Source organism: Amblyomma maculatum, unplaced genomic scaffold (assembly GCF_055883805.1).
Source record: "Amblyomma maculatum isolate TAMU_Amacu unplaced genomic scaffold, ASM5588380v1 scaffold_39, whole genome shotgun sequence".
In the NCBI taxonomy this organism is placed as follows: Eukaryota; Metazoa; Arthropoda; class Arachnida; order Ixodida; family Ixodidae; genus Amblyomma; species Amblyomma maculatum.
Genome location: NW_028146764.1, coordinates 686,259 through 706,898, shown reverse-complemented (window position 1 = coordinate 706,898; position 20,640 = coordinate 686,259). Strand labels below are relative to the sequence as shown.

General features: G+C 45.2%; 1 long non-coding RNA gene across 1 annotated transcript in view; it reads left to right on the top strand.

Annotated features, from left to right (window-relative positions):
- The window catches only part of LOC146170822 (uncharacterized), a 111,742-nt gene that overhangs the window by 4,519 nt on the left and 86,583 nt on the right, over positions 1 to 20,640 (top strand). The window contains exon 2 of the long non-coding RNA XR_014703103.1: positions 17,117 to 17,213. This is a non-coding gene — a long non-coding RNA (uncharacterized LOC146170822). The remainder of the gene's footprint in view (positions 1 to 17,116; positions 17,214 to 20,640) is intronic.

Genomic DNA, 20,640 nt, shown 5'->3' with positions numbered 1-20,640 from the left:
CTGGCCTGTTCAACCAGCCAAAGCTGTATCTTCGATTCCGAACTGAACTGCACCCTCCCATTGCTCCGAGGTGGTGTTGTGGATTATAGGCACTGCATCCATTTTCTGGCAGGCCCATGCAATGTGATGAAGTGTCGGTTTCTGTCCAAACCAGGGACGTGTTCCTGTATCTGGTCGGATGTACCTCGCTGTATAAAGACAGGCATGGATAATAATGTTTTTGCACCAGGCGCCAAGACATCGACTGCTCCCTGTTTAACAATTTGTGGGGTAGAGGATACCGCCTTCTGTCCCCCTGAAGTTCGACAAAATGTCTGCGTAGGTACGGGCCATGCCTCGATCTTTTCGGCCTGTGACCTCTCACGGCGTGCGTAACCTCGAGCTATGAGATCGGCCTGGATGTTACCGGCAATGCCGCCGTGCCCCGGAGTGCAAAGTATGAGTTGTGTTTTGTCGCTTTCCTCCTTTATCTGGAAATTGATCACCGTCACCCCCGCATCTATTTCTTTTCAGTACATCGCCGCATCTACAAAAACGGTGTTCGTGTTGTGATAGCTATTCGCTAAGTCATCCGCCCTGGCTCTACGCCTACCCTTACGAACGACAGGATGCGTGTTCTTGGGAACTGGAGCTACGGCAAATGTTGACCGAATCTTGTCCGGTATGTCTATCATTCGTTCAATCTCCAGTATCAGGTCATGATAGCCCAGATTCCGCCGGAGAGAGAGCTCTTCCGGTCGTAGTGCGTTGTAGCCTCATCGTCTGAGAGACATGCTGCGCTTCCCTGTGCTCTTCTTATGTGTTATTTAAGCCAAGGGCCAATAAATTTGCGTTTGCTTTTCTTATTGGTAACCCAAGCGCTGTCGTGTTCGCCTTCATGAGGATCGCTCCCACTTGCTCTTACTCCGTCTGGCTCAGGTTTTGATAGGGAAGACTAAGTTGCTCTGCATACCACAAGCGCCCTCACTAACTTAAGCGTGTCTACCTCCTTCATTCCATTTCCAATAAAGGTTACTCGCCTAATAATTCTCATTATATGAGCTGTGGATCCAGATAGCAATCTGGTCATGTGGTCTGAACTCTGAACTGAATTCACATTCCCAACACTCTAAGCAAGTGCACATCTGATATGCGAGCCCCGACTAGCATAACTTTGAGGGAAACTTTACTGTCGTATTATATACTCTGAGAATTTCAATTTTTTCGACGAAAATAAAAGTGTCCGCCCTTGCGTAGCAGTCGACTCAGTCGGCGGCTACTTGTAGCCTCTCCTCCTTGAGGCCTAGCGAACTATTCATCGTCCAAATCTGCATGTCACCGGCGTACATAGCGCGCCGAGTGCCCTGTATGGGATTCAACGTCTCCGGCAAACAAACCACATCAATTTTGAAGAGAAGGGGGGGGGGAGATTACAGATCCTTGAGGCGTACCCTTGTTAGGCGTTCTGAACTTGCTAGATCGCAAGTCGCGGATCCCTATAGTCACGGAACTATCCTAAGGAAGGCCCTGACGTAACCATCAATCTTTCGCTCGCGATTTAAGCTGTTCAGACCCAATAGCATGGCTTCATAACTAACATTTCTGAACGCCCCATTGAGGTCCAGAGCCATGATCACGTGCTCTCCGTACTTGGGCACGTTCCTAAGAACCTCTTTGAGGAGAAGAATGACGTCTTGTTTGGATAGCTGAGGCCGGAAACCAAACACATTGTGTGACATGAGATCTTTATATTTCAAATAGTTCTGATGTCAGGTCATCAAGATTTTTTCATACAGTTTTCCTGTGAGGTCAGTAAATAGGCCGCAGATTTTCCAACGTGTTTTCTTGCGTGGTTTGGGAAAGGCGATGATTTTCGCGTACCGCCACACCTCCGGCCCCGTCTCCTAGCATAATAGACGAATCGCCGCGGGCTGTCCAAGCATTTTCTGTCTTGAAATATACCGCCGTACCTGCGATGCCAGCCAGCTTCGTCTCAGTTGTGTTCCCGGGCGCGGGTCTCAATGTCTTTGACGAACTGGGGGAGCCTGCTTCCCTTGGGGCGCAAAAAAAGCGTATTAGTGACCTGCAGCGTTATTCGAGTGAACGAGGGCCGTGCTACGGTTTCGACTATCAATCGTTCCAATGAACCTCACATATCGCCTCATGATTTAAAACTTGCAGAGTTTGAAGAACGACTTTCTCTGCACAGCGCCGTGTTCAGTGAAGACGTTCGTCGTTCACCTTTATGTCCCAATCTGACTAATTCCCAATTTCTGTCCATGATGAGCAAAACGCTATCCACCAGCGACCTTCAAATATTGATGGAAGTGCTTTAGAAACAAGTGGAGGTGTTCAACTTTGTTCGAGATCAGCCACCACCAATTCCACATTCCCGCACCCATCACATGATCCACACGGGGTCTTCACACCCGATCAGACAGCCGGCATACCATGTCTCACTTTCAGAACGTAAGGTAACTGAGACATATGTTCGTGATATGAAGCAACAAGGAATTATTCAGGAATGCTCGAGACCGTGGGCCGCCCCTGTGATATTCGTGCAAAAGAAAGATGGCACATGGCGATTTTGTGCCGACTATTGCCGCCTCAACTCTGCCACAAAGAAGCATGTTTGCCTGCTGCCTAGCGTTGGTGGTGATATTGACTGCCTCCATTCAGCTTCGTACTCTTCCTTTGTTGATTTACGGTCTGGATACTAGGAGATACCCATGCATCGGAAAGACAAAGAGAAGGCTGCGTACGGGATTACATATCAGTAATATGAATTTAATATAATGCCTTTCGGGCTATGCAACGCTCCAGCTACCGTTGAAAAATTTATGAACACCATTTTGCTTGGATTGAAGGGGCGAATTTGCATGTTCAACCTAGAGGACATAGTGAGTTTCGCAATAACCTTCGCCGAGCATAACAGCCGTTTAGCTGTTGTTCTTAACCGCATGGAGAAAGCCGGTCTGGTGCTTAACTCTAAGAAGTGCCGCTTTTGTGAACGCCAGATCATTGTTCTTGTTAATCTGGTTGACAAAGACGTTGTTAGGCCCTACCCACAGTAGACTGAAGCAGTAAACCGCAACAAAGAACCCAAATCTGTGAAATAACTGACGAGCCTCTTGGGACATTGCTCTTACTTTCGGCGCTTTATCTCCAAGATTGCTGACGTAGCCTACCCGCTATTATGTCTCTTGCAAAAAGATATTCCTTTGAAATGAACTCCCGAATGTGACTCTGCGTTTCGACAGCTCGTTTCTTTTTACCTCGTGGCTCATACTGTGTTACTTCAACATAACAGCTACCACTGAACTCCACACTTATGCCAATGGCATCGACGTAGGTGCTGTGCTCATACAATGGATTAGCGGGAGTAAATCCGTTGTCGCTTACGCAAGTCGTACCCTCAACAAGTCTGAACGCAATTATAACGTGAAAAGTACCTTGCCGTCATTTACGGCATACAGCGGTCTCGCTCGTACATTTATGAACGTGCGTTTACGGTCATCACTGATCATCATTCGCTTTTCAGGCTGATGCATCTGCTCGAACCGTGCGGTGGGTTCGCCCGCTGGGCATTGCGCCTTCTGGAGTTCAGCTTTACAGCGTCGTACAAACGAAAGTGGTTGCCAACACGCTAACGCTGACTGCCTCTCGCTGCTCCTTCTCGCGACTACTGTTTGTGATGAGAACTTTCACAGCTATCTTGCTGCCGTTTCCATACTATTTTTGGGTCTTGCCCCTATCAAGTGACAACAACGCAAAGATCAAGGCTTGGTACTGGTTTTTGCAAAAAGCTTGTGATCCAACATCTCAAACCCTTTTTTCCGTTGCGATCGTTTGCTCTACCGGAAAAATTACTCGTCTCGCGGTGCAAGCTTTCTGCTTGGCACTGTGGCTAGCTCTGCACCTCTGTTCTACGCGCAATGCACGAGCCCATTGCAGTTGGGCACTTGGGCTTTACCAGAAACCTTACCCGCATCAAGGAAAGCTTCTACATGCCAATTATGCGTCGAAAGACAACGTTACGTGAGCTCCTGTGTGCAATGCTAATGGTTCAAGTTCCCCATGTCTTCTCCGCCGGGCCGCTTATATCCGGTGACATAACCGACCACACCAGGAGCAAGTTGGTGTTGACCTCATATGCGCGCTTCCCCGCTCGTCCAAAGGCAATTGCTGGGTCATCATATGCGCGTTTCGCGATGTTTTAAAAATACTTCGGCTCGGCCATGAGATTTCATACTTTCATGATCTGTTCTAGGATGTTCACGTTTACTGTGCACCAAATAAGGATATCATAGGTGTCTCGAGTAGTTAAAACACTGTTTAGAAATATTTCGGTTCCATGTATTCCTAAGCGCGCTAACCCTATTTCTTCACCCCCAGTCGGCTGCGACACAGCGAGCGCCCCTTTTGTTTGTAAACACGGTGTTGGTCTATAAGGATTTCCTGCACAAAATAAACAGAAAAGTATTAAAACCACTTTCTTCTCAGGTATGTGCGCTAATAAATTAGAAAGTCTATTGCTGCATAGGCATGAAGTGAGTGGTTTCAATCACAAGCGGAACGCAACTTGCATGAGAGCGGAGATGCCGAAAGCTCGAAGGCAACAAATGCAAGTAATCAAGAGGTCTACTAGATGCTCTGCTGCGGTGATGAGCATATCAGCCTGCTCGACGCGGAGCACGTAAACTGAAATCGTGTAACGGGTTAAAGAGCACGTGGCCTAAGTTAAAAGGATTATTGATATGACCGCGTGTCATGATACGCATTCGTTGCCCGCTTGTTTCCTCATAATAGGGAAAAGCGCAATTTTCATGCTCTCGAGAGCGGAAAAAACGTACCCAAGTGCTCAAAACCTGCCATGAAAGTTCATAATGCCTGCGAAAACATGAAATAGTTCGCAGAAGTCTAGGTAACATAAGTTACCTCGCCAACGCACGCCGAATTTCAAGTGCTTTAGAGCGTACGTTGGTGAGTTAGAGCACGCTGACACCATGTCAGAGAGCGAAATAGCAATTACACGTCCACAAAAACCTTTCAGAAACACAAGCAAACAATGCGTGCTCTACCGCGATTTGTGTCGAGTAACTTGCCAACAAGCAAAACGATTAGAGAATACACATTGACAGCCCCGCATGCTGTGAAAGAGCGGGTGTCAAGGTAAACGCATGTTATCGCATGCCAACAAAGCGAAAATTACGCAAAAGCGCAAACTAAATATGTCACCAACAAACGTAGAAAGCAGAAGAAAAACCGAGCTGGCACTTTTAATGAATCGAAGCCCGAGAGACGTAGACGACGCTCAGCCGCGTGCCAAGACATGTTTCGGCCACTTGGTGGCGCCAGAAGATGGACAGCCGTGCGGCACTGCTCCCCTTCAAGGAGGCATCGACCCGATGCCGCAAACGTAGAGGAACGATAGATAAGTTGAGCAGTTATACGAGGGAGTCTGTGGCTCTGCTTTGGACCGTACAAACGGTTTAACGATTATAATATGGCTTCATTCTGACGACGTTAACTATTTCAGTGACACACCGCTGGCCACCTTCTGGCGCCACCAAGTGGCCGAACCATGTCTGGGCACGCGGCTGAGCGTCGTCTTCGTCTCTCAAGTTTCGATTCATTAAAAATGCCAGCTCGGTTGTTTTGCTGCTTCTTAGGTTTGTTGGTCACATTTTGTAGATTGTGCAGGGTAAAATCTCATGTACGTTGCCCCCGAAGACGTCAGTGACGCCGCTCATCGACACGCAGACGCCACTCCCGACCACAAAGCAAGCCGTTGCGTCCGAGGCCTTCAACGAGAGTTTGAACCACTGATCACACCTCTGCGAACCATGACATCTACGACCGGCAGCTAGACAAGTCAGTATTCCCGCAACGCCCACCGTTCGTCCTTCTTGCACTTCGAACACCGCCATCATTTCACGGGGACCGGTTCGAGGATGTGGAAGACTGGTTGGCCAGTTTCGACCGTGTGCCCGCGTTCAGCCAATCGGATGACGAGCGGAAGCTAATTAATGTATACTTCGCGCTGCAAGACTCGGCTAAGACATGGTGCGGCCACTTGGTGGCACCAGAAGATGGACAGCGGTGTGGCATTATTGATTGAAACCAGCGTCACCCTTACTCTGGCGAACGGGTGTCTGCTGCATCACGGGCTGCAGCGCAACTTAATCCAGAGAAGGTAGCGCGAAAGTGCGTGCCGCACTATCTTCTTCACTTCTTTGCCATCATGGAGAGCGAGAAGGGGCCTCCTATTGGGGCCTGACCACCTCTCATCGCATACCCTCAAATCCGGCGCATCGCAGGGCACGCATCTGATAGCAGCGCCACGATAGCAGACAACAGCCGCTACCCGGCTATTCAGGGCAGTCTGGGAATTTCTGACTACACCTGTATATACTCAGGACTCCGCTGAGGCCTGCGATACACACGTAGCCATTTTGAATTTGAATATGCACTGAGAAGTCTAAAACGGCAGTCTAATCTGTATTTCCTCTAGATTATTCCAATGTGGGAATTCATAAAGGCTGGCTCATGTCAGCTGAAATAGGTAACGCACATATTGTGAGGAAACATACTTTTACTCATGCGTGCGTCCCTATACTATTCCACAGGGCTGCGAGCAGCGGTATGTGACAACGAAGCATCGCACGTAGTTCATGCAGGTGTGTCAGCTTGTCTTGCAAAGCTGTAACCAATACAATATGCACTCTGGTAGTAGTTAGTGAGTTGATAAGAGCACGCAGAGAACCTAGCGCCTAGCAACACAGTTTGCAGTTCACCATTAGGATATGCAAAAGCAAACGGTTGTTCAATCACGGAAACCAGATGAAAGGATGAATGGAGTAAACGGCAATTTTTTGGCCAACTGACGCCTTGTCGTGCCAATAACGCTAATCAAAAACCTTTCGGTGCGCATTGGCCACGCCGGATGGCGCCACCCATCAATGGTTGTCCACTAATGCCAAATTTTCTAACTTCGCAATTCGTCATTGTAGGTAGTACGTTCATAGACTACTCACAATTAGTACATCAGTATGGGCCTATGTCTACTACAACAATAGACGAGAATTGCTGAAAATAGTTTGATAGCGAGGGTGCCACCTTGGGATATCCATCTGTCTTAATGAACAAAACCGTGCCGTCAATAGAAGCTGAAAACATGGCCTTTAAATGCAATTTTTTTATTAGTATGCTTATCTAAAGCAATTTTTGTCTCTGAAATAAATATAAAAAAAATAATGGTTCACAGGAAGGGAAAGGCGCAGTATCTGTCACACTTACTCTGTGGACACCTGAACTGTCGAGCAGTGAGGCAAGCTCCATTCCGGCCGTTCGCGCGGTTGCCTCGCTGCCCGACAGATGACGCACCATGTCAAAATAGCTTTTCGACTCTCTTCTGCGAAAATTGTGCACGCCACCGAGAACAGTTTTTTCTCGATTTCGGAAAATCTAGGCAAGCACCGATGTTGAATCACTTATCAGATAACGTAGACTATATTTTGCTACTTTGTGAACGTTATTTCAGCACGAATGGGGTAGTAGATTTTGCATAGGAATTTTTTAAATCCCAGCCCCCAAATATTCAAGACCCTGTAGAGCTGTACTTCGTGATATAATCGCTCTGATTAGATTCAACATTCAAGTTGCGGCTTGATGTCGTGGGACGCGTTAATGAGCTGTGTTAAGCTGCTTTACATTGCTTTTTGTGTTTTTGCAATATTTTGGGCTTTTTACCTTTTTCATTGTGTTATCTGTTTTACCGACTTTATCTGCTGACCGCTAGTAAGTTTACTCTGACTTGTGCATCAACAATTTATTTTTTCTTTCGGACACTGTCGGCGCACTCTAGAATGGGCATTCAGTGCTTAAGGACCCTTCTGGCCATATTTGCCATGCAACCCCCAAATTTTGCAGACACCAAAAAGCCTACTACCTTAAAAACCTTTAGGCCTTTGCATCATATGCTGCATCTAATTAATGACATGCGTGAAATAAGCTTCGAGATTCTCCCTCCCACTATCTTATATTATGAGTAGCTACAGCCAAGGAATAAGTATTCTCATCACCAGCCGGTAAAGAAGACCTTGTTGAGCTTGACTGTAGTCTCGCTTTGTGAACAGGCATGAGAGGCAGAGCATATGTTAGAAGTCGTGAGGAACCTCGCTTCAGTGCGGTCCACGCGACCATAATTGAAATACCACTACCCTTCATCGGGTTTTGCTTACCCGAGTGAGTGCAAAGCGGACAATTTGGTTGTCCACTATCCTAGCGTCAAACACGGGGTCCTATGTTTCTTTCGAGGCTTTGCACGATCTGGTCCAAAGCGAGTGCCAAGCGGAGAGATTTCTTGGGTGGTACATATGCCAAACAGCAACACGGGTGCCTAAAGGCGAGTTCAGTGAGTGCGGAAATCTATCTTGGAGAGGAAAGTGCTGATGCTTGCTCTTTCCTAATTTCAGTACGATTCGAGAATGCAAAAGCTTGCATCCTCGATACTTTTCGCTTAAAGAATTTTAAGCAAGAGGTCTCGAAATGATTGAACTGGGATAACAGGCTTTTGGCCGCCAAACATGCATTGTTCACCTACTAATAGAGAATGTGAATTAGTCTTTAAGCGTTGTGAGACATTCATTTCATCCACCAATGAATAGTTGATGCGATATCAATGCTGCGACATACGAGAGGAACTCCACATTCGGAAACTTGCTTCCCTTGCTTGTTCGAGAGACCCGTGGGGTCAACAAACACTGGCGCGAGAATATCAGATAACAAACAGCCGGAACATTCAATCCTCCATTTTAAACCCTGCTGCTTCAACGAGTTGTAAGCATACCTCTGGTGAGTGATAGCTGGGAGTTGAGAAGTTTGGGCTTACAGATATCAGCGGTGCAACGTCGTTCAAGCATTGATTACTCTGTCGCTCACGTGATTCATTGCCGGGCTGTGTAACAATACGAGGCAGGGTGGCTGGTTTCAATTGGAAGCAGGTGAATACTTAGGCTGGTACTTTCCTCAGGAGGCAATGCTGACTTGAGTCTTGACCAGCCTAACCTTTCTCCTTTTCCAGCAGGCTGGAATCCTTTCGGATTCAGTGGTGTCTAGGGTCAAATCAATGATTTCTTTCGGAAGAGGAGCTTCGTGTTACTGGGTGGTCAAGAAAGCCTCCCAGGACTGTATATTACTGCCTGGTTCTTTGTAGCTAGGAGATATCCACACCATGTGAATCATGCCTTCAATTTCGGTACTGTGTTTACACCCAGGGTCCTGAATCGTTGGATGTCATCTGGTTACCGCGAATGGGTTGGGAAAAATACCCGCCTGCAACATTCCGCACAAGAACTCTTCCTTTCGGATCATGCATTTGTCTGCTCGTGGGTATGTCAGTCTTAACCTCTAATGAGTAAGGAAATCATGACGTGTGTTGCAGCACGTCGTTCTGAAGAGGAACCAGGCTCGAACTGGGACCCTGATGTATGTGTCCTCGAGTCTATACATGCGCTGTTTCGCTCCAACACAATCCCTCGCGATTCGAGCCCATCCTCCCTGGATGCTACAGCTACGAAACCCGTTCTGCGCACATGTAAACCATGTCCTTTGTGTTGGCTAGGTTTATCTTCAGAGCTTTCACTCTGTTCCTACCTCTATCCTCATGTGCATGCTTCTTGGAGTTAGTGAGTTTCTTTTTTGTTCCTTATGTCTGTTGAGATGTTCTCGATGATTTTGAGATTCGGTCAAAGTTCGAAGCTCAAGGTTTCCAGAGGTTTTAGCCCGATTGGCTGCGTAGAAGTCGTTGGTGTTGCACCACTGTGGTAGCTTGATGTGCTCGTCTAGTGTACTTGAAACTGCCAAACTAAGAATATTCTGGTTGGGTGTATATGGGGAGAGGCTATGACGTCTTTCCTGATTGGGAATTCAATCCGGTTCTTCTCTGCTTTGGCTAGCCATTTATATCTTGCCACGTATTTGATTCTCCCGATTATGAATGCTTAAATTATGCTGAAGAGGTTCGTATCCTTCATTTCCACGTATTTAATTCCAGTTATTTTGTGTAGCGCACGCGTCTGCCCTACATTCGATTCGAGGTTTTGTATCAGTCTGGTGATTTCACCTTTCAATTCTATCCTTTGACCCAGCACTTTATTTGTGTCTACCGAGGGTATTTGTCTTAATTATTCTTACCGTTATCCAATGTTCCTCGGCCTTTCTTTGCCTATTTTGTAGACCGCGGGAGACCGCTTCCGAGTTTTCGGCGCATCATTTGAGCCCTATTTAGTTTAGGTACGACTCAGTGTCCTCGATCGCTGTTTGGAGGGTGTTTTCGATGTGCGCCTCACTGCCCTGCTAACATAGAGGATGAAGCCGTCCGCATATAATGTGTGGTTGAGTTCTTGTATACCTGCTACTTTCTTCTGTATGCCGATCATTCCAATGTTGAACAGTTTTGGTGATAGCACCAAACACTGGTGAGTACTTGCGTTGCCCATCCTTACGCATTTCTCTCCCCTTCCTTCTGGGCTGATAGTAACGGTTCTATATGAAAGTCCCTGGCATAGTATATACCTTTGCCATACATTTGGAGTTTCTTGGCTTTCTAGTGTGGCGGCGTGTGGTCAACGTGGTCGGAAGATTTGGCTGCGTCATGTTGACTAATAATCTCTTGTATTTCGTTTCATTGCCTAGCACATGCTGAATAAGTTGAAGCATGACCTTTCATGTGCAAAAGAAAGGTGTGTCCCGAATTCGATCATAGTGTAAGGTTCAAGCTCGTGTTACTGATGAAATCTGTTAAGTCTCGTTTTGATTAAAAGTTACATTGCCTCACCTACACATGAGGTAAGCGAAATGGACCTCAGAGGTTCGCCGCATTGTTTCTTACATTGTTTTTGAATAAGGAATGTGTTGACCTCTTTACATGCAGGCAGCATTTGGCCTTTGTCCCATAATTCCCGCATGTAATCTATATTGATACATCATCCAAATATATTTGCATGTGACTGATAATTCTCTATGGACCTGCCCGCTATTGCGTTCTACGTATGTGGTGGCGCATGGGTACGACGTCCGACAACTGTACCGGAGTGCCCACGTTCGAATGCGACCGCTAGCGGCTGCGTTTTCAATAGAGGCGAAACGGGGTCATGTCCTTATGGTGTGCGAGGCCAGTGCATATTATTGAACCTCAGATGGTCGAAGTTTTGCGGAGTCCTCCACTATGGCGTCTCAAACAGCCTTAGTTGTCTTACGATCTCCATCCCTGCAAATCAAATTAATGACTTACTCTTTTAGATGCTGTTCGGACGTACGCAAGCATGTGCGGACAAAGAAATGGAAAGCAGTCATTGAAGAGCTTACTGCCTTATTGCCATAATTTGTCCACTATCCTCAGTGAAAGACACGTTTTTGGGCACCAGCCCAATGCTTGTTCTCTTTTGACGCACATAAAAGCAACAAGACTTTTGTTCGCTGTAGCCGGCCGAAGTCCATTTACAATCGGCGAATGAATGTAGAGACTAGAGTGACATTCTTTTGCCTGAAGCGCCTGCTGTGCCTCGGGTTCTATCGATGTACTGTACTTGTTTTCGAAGCCTTGTCTCCTGGATGCCAGGCTCTGGCCACGTAGGTGTTTAGTGGAGCCGCGGGATGCGATCTAGGACCAGGGAGCTTTGCTATGATCATCAAGCCAGTATCGCCAACCTGACACCAACCAGCGATCCTGACACGTGTCCTTTCATAATTATGGCAGCGGCCTGCGACCTTGATAATTTTCTAGCACTATAGGTACAGATGTCGAAGATTGGCTAAGCCGCTAACCTGCTGGTACGATATTGCCGCAAGCGTTTATTTGTGTTTTCAACTGCCACCAGCATGCGCGCCTATCATTTTAGGTACAGCGAATGACCGGAATCGCACTCTTTGCTCATGCCCGGTATCGCGAAAAGCGACTTTATCGATTTTATAGAGAAAGATTCTCCGAGATTGTACCCGAGTAAGCACAGCGAAGCAGAAATGTTTATTATTGTTCGAGACGTTTACAGGGTTCCTTGGTGGGTTATCTAGACGATTCTTTGTCAGCTTTAAATTGAGCGCCGCCGAGTATTTTACTTATTTCGCGGGCGCAGTCAGCCCAAATAAACTGTTAATTCCAGTCGTACACCTGTCTGTTCATTTGTGGCCTACGGCACTCCCACCCCCACGTGACAAGATTACAAATAGATATTACAAAAGAGTTGTCGTAATGTATTATATCTAAATTGCAGGACAAGGATGGCATGAAACCCACGAATAAATTCTAACAATTTAGGAGACGTGCAAATATATGCTTTGGATCCTGCATGGAAGCCCTGTTGGTGAACAGGTCAACACAAAACAGCTCGCATGTGACGTAAAATAGCTATGGCAACATACTTTGCCTACATCTAAGTGGTCTCGAACATTTGCTTCGAGCTTAACGCCATCATAAGGACAGACTAGGTGGGCCACAAGCACAACGGAGTTGCCGATTTCATTTGTTTGCCTGCAGATATCGCTGTACTGTAAACTCCGTTATTACCAAACCGTGGCGGTAGCGTTAGGATGCAAAAATCCTTAGTGTGAGCTAGCAGTTCTCATTCCTTCAAAACGAAGCAGCGATACTACCCTCCTGTGAGGAAAAGCTATCATGATTCGGAGCTCTTCGACTATCACGTCACGGACGCTGTGACCAGATTGTATCTGCGTGAACTGTAGCCCCTGGCAACTGTGAGGCCACGGGTGGCCACAAAAAACACCACCTTCGCCTTTGCGTCGCTAATACGGCTATTTTCCACCTTGGATATCCCTGCCATAATATGTGCTGTCAGTAGTCAGTCTCTTCGCCAAAATATTGCCTGTTGTATAGGCCGAAAAACTATTACCCTTCACATTACCGCAGTGCAGTGGAATGGCGCAGTGTCTGCCTAAAGTTTAGATACCTCCTTTGCCGACATTGCCACAGATCTTGACCTTCGTCTCACTGTAGCGAGTATTTGCCCCGTTGCCATCCTGGCTAGGCTCAAAACGTGCTGCCCCGATCAGATTCCAGGTCTTCTGCACAATCATTTCATCACCCTCGACGAGTTCCGGTCCTTATCGCGCCTTCTTACCGCCGCAGCCAAACCTTTCGTCTGCTTCCATACGATCACTCTTACCTTGTAAATTTGTTGAAGCAGCTTCTACAGGTTGTACTGAAGCTGCCTCCAACTGTAAACCATATAAAACGCACTTAACGTTTCTCCCGAATGTTTCTGCCGGCAATGTGGCTGTACGTTCTCGTAATGACGCAGGTGGACAAACATCTATAATATGTGCTCCTATTGCCATTCATTTTTGCAGTTGATCACGTCTGCAACGTCTCATGTGCGTGCCGCGGATGGTAGAAATTGTGCAATAAACATGCTATGCCCCTCTCCAGTCCGAATGGCCGGCCGGTGAATGCGGGTTCAGTTCGCTACTTTGATCAGCTGTGCCGATGCCCTCTTCCACGGTTTCAATTTTATAGTCAGTTATTGAGACCTCAACCACTATTCACAAGGCGGCTTCCGCCTTGAAGCTCTTGCAGCAACGAGCAACACCGACACCGGTATTGTCTATATTATTCGTTGTTGACCATACAGTTGTCCTTATATTGCGCGAGATTATGTATCCCGACGCTCCGAAACGGTTTCCCAATGTCACGAAGCCTTCGAACAGTCTATGGGCCTCAGTACGCCTCTAGGTAAAGAGCAATGGCCATCGCGTTTTTCTTTGGTTACTTAGGACCTAAGTAGGGTCCCCAAAAAGACGAAATTCTGCTGGCACGAAAAACGACCCCCTCAACTGTGTCTATGGTTGAAGGTATTCTCAACAGGTATCCGCTTCGACTATTGTTAAATTGTAGTGTTTGGCTTGGATAAAGAAAGACAGCGTTCGTAACACATTTTGACCTTTACTTGCCTTTTGTAGCTGAGTCATTTGATAGCCTTCTGTTCGACTATTCATCGTCACCTCGTTGACCAGCGCACCATAATTTTACTTTCGTCCAGGCGACGTTCAGAATAAGACATTCAAGTGCCCTTTCGCGCCTAATCAGATCAAAATATCAGGCCACATTGTTAACGCTATCGCCATTGATTTTTAGTTTGCCATAGTTCGAACAGTGAAGGATATTCCCTGCCACGTTACTGCAATGCCCTGCGCTGCTTTCCGGTGCTGTGCTTATATTTAAGTAAATTTTTGTAACATGTGAAAATATTACACACTCTCAAAGAGCTCATAAACACCATTTCATACTATGTTAATCAGTTCAAAAAACGGCGCGCCGGCCTAGTTTCCAAGTTCACAATCTTTGCTGTCTAGCCACACTTCAATATGGCGGCCTTAGTTAAGTGCGTACTTATAGAATTGTCACAGGGCTTCCTCAGCGCTAATTACAATCACATCGTGTCATTTCTAACGTAAGCCGTCTCGTCTTCAACAAAAGATTCAGTTATTTGTTTAAATAATACATGTGATTAACTTAGGCATGTGTCATTGGAAAATTCCGTCCGTATTTATACTGCCACCCGTCTACAGTTGTCACAAACTACGACGCGCGTTCGACTTTCCTGTTTGACAGTCCTTATAGGTTGTCCACGTAACTTGCAAAACGTATACAACTTTAGAATTAAATGGTGGCGTATAGACTGGTCGGGTGGACACCGATGATCGAATGTCTTCGCCGTAAAGAGACAAACCACTGGTCATGCTGGGAGCGGCTGAAATGCCAACGCGTACTCGGTCTATTATTGTGCACAGTTGAAGAAGGGCAGGCATGCAACGGTGAGGTCTGCACCATTGTCAACCCCTTAGAGTGAGTCCTTAATGACCGCTCAATGTGCTAGTTTGTCCTTTTTAGTAACACCGTATACCACTGCAGGGTTATCCTAATACTTTTCACCTCTTCTGTTTGGGAAAGCACTATTGCACTTCAGTGACTCATGCCATTATCTACCCACTGAAAGGCATTGCCTGTCGCCATTACTTAGTACAGTGCTTGTCATCGATTCTCACGGCTGTCCCTCTATCGCTCCGTGCTCTCTCAGGCTGGGACCTGCAAGCTATGGCAGTGCGGAAACCCCTTACTTTATTTTGATGGGGCCCTCTCTATGTATGTTTCCTCCGAAACCTTCACCGTCTCAAATTGGACCTTGTTTGACCATTCTATGGCCATTAAGCAAAACAATGTTTTGCCAGTGCCCGAAACCATGCTATCGATCCTGCGTGCAGTTCTGGCCAGCATTGATACTTATATCGCTGATTTGCTTCTTCCAGACCTTGTTACACGTCCAGAACCCGCCCAAATTTAAGGCACCAAGACGATGATTTCTTCTCGTCCTATGCTGTCAAAAACATTCTCCGTGCCTGATCCATTCGACACAATTTTGCCCTTATCACCCTAACTCTCGGCCTCCCTGTGGTGTGCCTCTTTCGATGTGCTTTGCTTGTCTAGGGAGTGTTTAGCGCCCGGAACTTCATAGCGGCGGACAGAATAGTATTACAGATGGTGAAACAGTGATTTATGTCTGCAGTGAAGAATAACACAATTTAGCCTAGCGTGTCATCTGCCTTGTAAAACTTTGGCCGCCATGCTATGCAAGGTAATTCCTGTAAATTTGTTTAGATTACTTTCCATACATACATTCTATAGAATACATTAGTAGATGATGGGATATAATAAGAAAAACGACAATAAATTCATCGTTCCCGATTGGTATGACCACCATCCAGAGTACTTTAGTTTTGTAATGTGATAGTATTCATAAGCAAAAATTGTGACATCGGTATTACAAAATTCGTGGGTAAAGTACGCCAATGATTCTGGCGTTAAAGTGGTCATGATAAAGTGGTCATGATTATTTCCTTCCGCAGAATACTTTAAAAACAGCTAGTAAAGCTTCCATACTATTGGCCCAACTACTCAAAGCTTTGTTGCTTTTCAACAGCGGGAGGAATGCTGCCTTGTCAATATGATTGTAACGCGCGGACCGATTTTGTGCTCTTTATTTCTTCATGTTTCGTTTTGTGAAACACGCTTTTACCGCTCTCTTTCTAGCGCGAGATGCGTCAAGATTAGTCTGAATTGACTGCAGGCTCATGTGTACCTGGGTTATTCTGCACTACTCCAGGATACCTAAGACGGTTTATCTAGATGTTTCTACGGCGACAATAAATTGAAAGCTGCCGATTTCATTTGTCATTCATAACTCGGTGACGATAAACACGCTTTTGCTATTATTGCCGCCGCTGAGTTGATTGGTACTTTTACGGGCGCACGTAAGATAATAAAAGGTTCATTTAAGAACAACCTCAGTCTCTTCATTTGCTGCCTTCGGCATTGTACGACTACGCAACACTCATTGCTGGCCCTACTTCATTGGCCGCTTTAAGGGAGAATAATGTGGGATATTTTTAATCTTTACAGACACTGGAAGTATGCGGTAAGTTGTGACCTAAAGCTTGCAAGCCGTAGTAATGAGAAATGAGAATTTTGTATTGGGACTATGTGAGTCCTAGTAGAGCTACATGTCTATACCAGAACCTGCGCACCTGCTTCGGTAAATGACTGAGATGAATAAATGACAGGCGTGTGTAAACGCGTCAATGGTTTCGTTTCGAAGATCATGCTATTGTTACACAGCATCAATAAGTAACAAAAAGAAACGATTTCAGTGCGTGATGCCCGAAGCTCACCAGTTAATATGATGCTTTCATAAGTATAAATTTTTAAATAATTCAAAGAGGTTGGCGCTTACAAATATATATCTCTGGGTGTGTATAAAGCACCAAGAAATGCTACTTGCTAGACCAGTCAGTAAATTAAAACCTGGCTTTTCAGTAAGGTTCCTGACTTGATTTCCGGAAGAGAAAGCCGTTGGTGAGAGGTCAAAATATCTCAAATGCATTGGAAGCTGAACAAGACGGATGGTGCGAACTGGCTGTAGCTTAAAAATCTTAATAAATAATAGAAAATGAACTAGCGAGCAAGAATATTTTTGCTACAGATATTTTTTCATTCAACATGCAGCTATAATCATGACGGTAATGGTATCTATATTTGATGTATTGAATACTTTTTTTTTTTCAGAAACTCCCTTTTAAAAACTATGCTGCCGTTCCAAGTCATCATTTTCATTGACTTTGCTTTCTGCATTTACGGTGTTACCCTGGACGACGCCCGGAAAGTGAGAAAACACTTATTACGCCTATACAAACGTATAATTTAAAAGATGTTGCCGTCCTAGCTCACATTACTATTCATTTCACACTGCCCAAACGCCGGAGCCAGGGGTGAAAACCTACGTCAGTAGGCACCTGTTCTTGAATAAATATACATGAAACACGACTGACACAAATAGATAAAGAACGCACTTCGTCTGGGCTGATACTTTGCTTTATGAAAAAGAGACCATCTATCAGGAAATTTATCATAACACGCAAAGCTATGCTAAAGTCACAGAAACAACTAAAATTTGGAGAAAAACTAACTCATTAGCGTCGGTGCGAAAGGACACTTGGCTCCTTGATGCATATTGTAGAAGTCGTCATTCTGCATCTACACACCTGAGAGATATTTCAGCCAAGTGCAGCACGTAAAAAAAAATGCTTTAAAGTTTGCGTACAACTCACATTAACACAACAGAATGGCGAGCATTCATAAACAGTTTGCGCGTTTGGATGTTGCTTGCCTTCTGAAACCGCTTATGAAGGCACTGACAAAAACTTTTCTGAAAAATTTTAAATGTCGCCAAGTACTACTTACGGATCCAAGGATGACAGAACAGAAAATTTTAATAGGATCCTTGGTGTGCATATGGTTGCCCACATTGAAAAACATTTGTTGAAAGGGAAGGTGTCGATATAATTTTTGTCAGCTAAATGCTAAAACTTCAACCTTTACTCACCGTCCTGCACGTGGCTGCACTAGTCCAGTGTGTACAACGCAGCTTAAAAACTGATATTAGTGCTTGCTACATGTCTGGGGTGTGCAACTCCACTGCCTTGTACTAGCACCATGCAGGCTCGTGCTTGATCGACAGGCTGCAAGAGCACCAGAAATATTTATTCTCTACAGATGGATAAAATCCCACCACTGCTAAGAACGCAACTGCTACACGTATTTTCCAGCTTCAGCTTTCTTGCTAAGTCGGAAAGGAACGTTACCCGCAAATTTCTCGAATCACAACATATCATTCAATTTGCTTCAGCAATACCGCTTCATTAACGATGCCGCATGAAATAAAATTCTTTCCATAACGTCCACAGGGCTTCGGCTTATCTCCACAGTTCGTGTTTGTGATGGTTAGGCTGCGAATGTTTTGTTAACGTCTGGGTAGACGGTCTGTTTTCAGCAAGTTAGTCCCGTTAACATGGCTGCCTAGTTCCTTCTTTGTTGTTCGTTTGTGACTAGTTTGTTTATTCACAAAAAGTTGTCTTCGCGTTACTGTTTTTCCTCCCATCCTTTGGTCAGTCTGTCTATTAGTACATCAGCCCAACCTGCGTTTTCCATGCGTCCTCAGTCCGTCCATCTCATGATCTTCATAAAGCCCCTTCTTGCAGATGACAAGGGCGGGAAGATCGAACAGCGCGCTTTGTGATGTCACGGAGGGACCATTTTGGTCGAACAGTCAGTAGATTCGTTTCCGGTAACTGTTCTAATGAATCTTGACCACACGAGATTCTGGAACTCTGTACCTGACCCGCGACTCCCAGGTCATTTTCGGTCGATCGTGCAGCGGGGTAAAATTAAGCTTTTCTATCAGTGTCAATCCTAAGGACATATAGTATACATCCTAAATTTCAGTCGGTATAAATGAAGCCAAATTAAGCAAATTCAGGAAACGTCAAAGCTGCTCAATAAAACAGATGAATAACCTTGCTGTCAACGATATTTCGCTCAATGTAAACCGACAAGTCTTAAGGAAAACCGACAAGGATGTATATTCAGATGATTGTCAACAATGGGTGTAAGCAAAGCAAAGTCGACAACACTGCGCTATTAAAAGTGCCTAACCTGCATGTGAGTGAATCCCCTGTTTACATTGGAAATGATGAAATATATATCACCTGTTATATTAGTTTTATTACCTCAAGCTGACTTCAACAGTTGCAATGTCCCGTTTTTGCTTAAAATACCCATTTTCAATAACTATTTCGGCACCGGACGCTCGGAACACCTGCGGCAACATACTGGCTCACTAAATGGCAAACGAAATCGGTTTCGTTTGGATGAGTCGCAAGGAGAAGAAACTGGATAATCCAGGAGAGGCGTTAGTTATAAATGAGCTGAGTGCTCTTGAATTAACAAATTATCTGTGACTTTTGGTGTTGCTGAAATTGAAGCATGAACGGATGATTACAAGTTAGCCGCTACCGCCAAAAAATACTATCCTAATTATTGTCAACGCAAATGCCCATGGCCTCCACCGTGGAGGTAAGGAAGCTCAGAGTAAACATCACACAAGAGAAATAGTTGTGAGAAGATAATTGAGCATTGAGCATCAACCAAGAAACTGTAGCAAGCTTCACGACATTTCAGTAGTCTAATGGAAGAATTGTCCCTATGTTTTGGTGCGCAAATGTGTACTTGTATAACTGAAAATTAAAATCCACAGCTTCAACACAGTTTCCGCTAGCGCACAATGTGGCGATTGGAGCATAGATTGTTCGCATCCAAGGTTTACTCCACAGATAAGCGTTGCTTTGACATTGTAACCATCTCGTGCACACATCACAGGCATCCACAGCCAAAACACCCAGGTTCTCTTCCGAGTGCCTTAGGCGTATGCTAACCTACCCAGCGTCAGTGTGCCGTTGGTCTGGGCCATTAGTTGGCCGATATTTCTTGGCTCTTCTGAGCATTTTAGAGAGACGTTGATGTAACGGTCTTTCCTGTGTAGTGGTTACCAGACTACTGCAGTCGAGCTAAAAATAAACTCCCATTGTACTTGAGTGCACCCGATTATGGATATTGTTATCAGATATACGAGTGAATCACATTGTACGAGGTGCTTTCCCGTCACCAAATGTGATACCCTACTACAAGCCCTATGCCAGGCATCTGAGGGCAGGCGTCGGGGATTGTCGTGAAAACAACTGATGCCATGTTGAGCTGACAGCCGCATAAATAGGAGCTAACAGGTCAAGGTTGAATTTAAATAGTGTCGCGTGCGAATTTTATTTATATATCCAACTGGACAAACATTTTTGCTGGAGAAAATATTAATTACAAACCAATAATATACTTGAAGCATGTGAATGTAAGATGTATCAAGCATAAATGAATGCTATTGAACTCATACGTGATACCACCACTGCAGTGTCTGGGCGTTCGTTGCTTTACTGCATGAAATAAACATATATGATTTGGAATTAAGTACATGTTTTTCCCACCCTCACAAAGTAGTGAAAAAGTAAAAAAAAACAAATGTCGTCAATCAGATAGCACAGGCACGTGATAACTACTTTACCCATGCAGAGTTCATAACCTCATCTTTCAGCCTAATTTTCTGAAGCCCCCTGTTATTCATTCGTTTCCATAAAATCGACATTGTTACCCTTTGCGACCATCGATTATTCTTTCTTCCCACTATATATCATGCCAGTGTATTT